The 3,411-nt window shown below is 42.3% G+C and overlaps 1 long non-coding RNA gene across 1 annotated transcript; it reads right to left on the bottom strand.

Annotated features, from left to right (window-relative positions):
- Window positions 1–634: 634 nt before the first annotated feature.
- Window positions 635–2,667, bottom strand: LOC136551531 (uncharacterized). The gene is made up of 2 exons (XR_010782601.1): window positions 2,448–2,667; window positions 635–859 (listed from the first exon to the last, which is right to left on the bottom strand). It is a non-coding gene; the product is annotated as an uncharacterized lncRNA (long non-coding RNA).
- Window positions 2,668–3,411: the final 744 nt, after the last annotated feature.

The following is a 3,411-nucleotide window of genomic DNA, read 5'->3' as shown; positions in this document are numbered from 1 at the left end:
CATGTTGTCAATCCACTGTTCCACAATGTTGGTGACTCAACTACGATAAGCACCGGAATGTATGGTGCCCCGCCTATGAAAAATAGCCTACAATAGCCTCTGTGCAAAAATTATGTGGTCCGCCAGAGAATTCCGGTGACAACTCAACACCCTTCTAAAACTTGGTGGACTAACTCTCCAGTGGTCCCAGGAGAGATCTAGTGCCCACTTGTTAGATATATGGGCCAGGGGTACCTACACCGTCCGTATATGTGACCGTCATCAGGCTATCGGCCTAGCAGCCATCAAGGAGGAGTCCTGCGAGGGCTAACACGATCGACCAACATGGAGATCAAGGCAAACTAAGACGGGTGTATCTGGACGATAGCCAGGATCAATCTGTTGCGCATATCATGTAACAAACTAGGAACTCAATCTGTTAGCCCGATCGCCCTCTCCGTAACCCTACATGTCCTGCCTATATAAAGGAGAATAGGGACCTCGGGCTCGGAATCGACACCATCTGTCGTTCCAATCTACCTCGTAGCTAGGAGCAACTATAACACCCCAGGTACCACGCAACCCTAGGATGCTACCATACAACTCCAAACAAAGTTGCCAAACTATTAAATTCAGCGACTCTACTCAAAAGATGAACGCAAGCGGAAGAAGAAATATATAAATAACCAGATATACATGGTACTCAAGAAGTAAAGTATACAAGAAAAGTAGATACGTATGATTATTATCTCTAAGTACAAAAGGAGATCATCTATTATCTTTATTACTGCACGATTCTACAACTATTATGTGATGATACAAGAGTGTAAGTGCTGTCGCTAATCCCATCCCCTTCATGCCAGCATTCATCATTAATAACCTGGAAGAGAATAAAGGGGTGAGATAAACTCAGCAAACAACGGCTGTGAATATGCACATATCTTACACATGTTGATTAGCAAGTTTTTATCCAAAAGAGAAAACCATGATAAGCGATGATATAAATAATTAAAGTACTCAACCTCTTGATATTTCAACCAATAACCAAACACTCCAAAGATTCATAATCTGCAATTCCATATTCTCCAAATGACATGAAATTTATGTATGTCATGATGCAACTCTAGTTGAGAGTTCAATGTTGGATGATGCCAACCTCTCATGCAACTCCATGTACTGGTACTAGTCACTGCACGATGGCGGTGACCGACCATTAACTCCATATGAAATGCATATATTATGCATATGAATGATCATGTATGCATAACTCCATAGTGTGCAACAATTATAATATAATAATCTACAACCATCATCTCATAGCGACATCGACATTATAAATAAATCCATAAATAAACAATGTATACATAAACAAGAATGAAGGTAAACCATATTATTAGTCTTATTGTATTTTATTAAAAAAGAATGCAAGACATGAGTATAAGCATAGCATTAGCCACACCCCTACGTTAATTGCCTTTCCACTTAAGAAAAACCTTGATGAGCACGCGTAAGAATGGTTGAGACCGTACTTCCTGGTAAAGATAAATATGCGGAACTACTCAATAAATCATGCATATCATATAAATAATAGATACATGTCCCTATGCTTAGTCGATCATATTCCCCACATTTCTATTTCCAAAACAAACCCTTAAAAGAATTCACCTTGCAAGACAGCCAATACCAAATTCAGAGCAGAACTTGTTATTTTCATAATTATTTCTATACAACAGAAAATGCAGTGATCGAATACAATAAAAACATCTACTTAAAACTCCCTACAACTTTGTTATTCACCACAAAATCTAATTCGGCCTTCTACTATTTGTAATCTGGGCCACAATGTAATCACCCAGATCTGAAGCCAACTGCAGACAACATTAACTTCGAAATTCTATAGCTCCTAATTTATTCCAGCAAATGTATTATTTAAGTACTCTGTGGAAAGATATTGAATTTTTCTAAAACTAATTAGTTTAACACACATTGAAAATAAGCCTCACAGTCCCTCAAACAAAAGATCGAACTGCTAGCACCTCTACAGTAAAACACCTGACGAGATTTACTTGGCCCCTAATTACCGAAACAGTTACCAGCATCTAACGTGAACAGAGCCGGATGACAAAACTGTTCCAATCTCCTATCCCTTTGGCTACTCTCTCTCTCTCTCTGCGCCTGCAAACAGCACTATCTCGAAACTCCATGGTCCGCAGATTATTCCACAAAAATCAGTGATTAAAAAAACACACTAAACTACGTAGTTCATTATCTGTTCAGATATATACTCCGTATATAACATAAATGGACACAAAAGGACAGATCAATCTACTGTGCAAACACCAAAAATAAAACTACAGCCTTGCGAGAAGTAGGTTTTCCTGAGCCCTGACATAATGTTTTTTAACCCTAAGTTTCCCCAGTGTTAAACAGAGGGAAAATCTCGAAAGCAAATTGATTTGTTTAATTACCTAAGGGATCACAGATCCTGTGCTTGGCCTGCTGCCCACACGGTCTCCACTCTCCACGTGACCACTCCAGGCGCTGAGCTCCCTCTGCACCACGAGATCCTCTCTTCTCCCATATGCAGTTTGGTTAGAAGCCCTGCGTGTGCCATGCCAGGACAGGGACGCCGACACCAGGCGACACCTCTGCCTTCTCAGATGCAAAACCATCGGGGAATTGAATCAGATGTGGAGATGATATAGATTACGGTTGAGGCTCCTCACCTTCCATCTCAATATATTGGGCTGTAATTAGACCCTGATTAATTCCTCGCTTAGCCCGTTGGGCCCATATATAAAAAACTATATGTATTTTTTTCTAGGATATTATAACAATAGCCCATGTAATTGAGTATACGAATACAAGAGCAGCAGCATCACTAGAGTAGGGTTTAGCGCGCTACCGTGCCCCGATCGAGTATAAATCCTTGTGTCACGTGTACTACCATCTGGATCCGTCTACGCGATCACGTTACTAAGCATTGCAAGAGCTAAATAATCCAACAGTTGGCACGTCAGGAAGGGGCCTTTTCGCGTTCAAACTAATCTTGTGTTTCAGATGGGAATCATCTTCAACTTAGGCGACGAACCAGAGGAGGAGGAGCCGGGCAAGAAGATCACCTTCGGCAAGCTCGACTTCATCGCCGACCAATTCGGGGACTTGTGCCTCTAGGCACCGGGACCAACCGAGGGAGGAGAACAGTCCCTTCAGATCCGCGCTTTCGCCGCCGGACTGGGGGAGGCTGCGGACACAGGACCAGACACCCTCGCAAGGTACCTCAAGCGTTACGCCCATCTTTTCGTCGAGGATGGGCGAGAAGGTGAGCCGGTCCCACTTTCTACATCAGCAAAACCACGGATTTCGACTCCGCTTCAGATCCGATATTAATACCTCGTCGTCCCGGTCTTCGACAAGATCAGGGTGGACGGC

Source organism: Miscanthus floridulus, chromosome 4 (assembly GCF_019320115.1).
Source record: "Miscanthus floridulus cultivar M001 chromosome 4, ASM1932011v1, whole genome shotgun sequence".
Taxonomy (NCBI): Eukaryota; Viridiplantae; Streptophyta; class Magnoliopsida; order Poales; family Poaceae; genus Miscanthus; species Miscanthus floridulus.
This window is presented reverse-complemented; position numbering and strand designations above follow the sequence as displayed.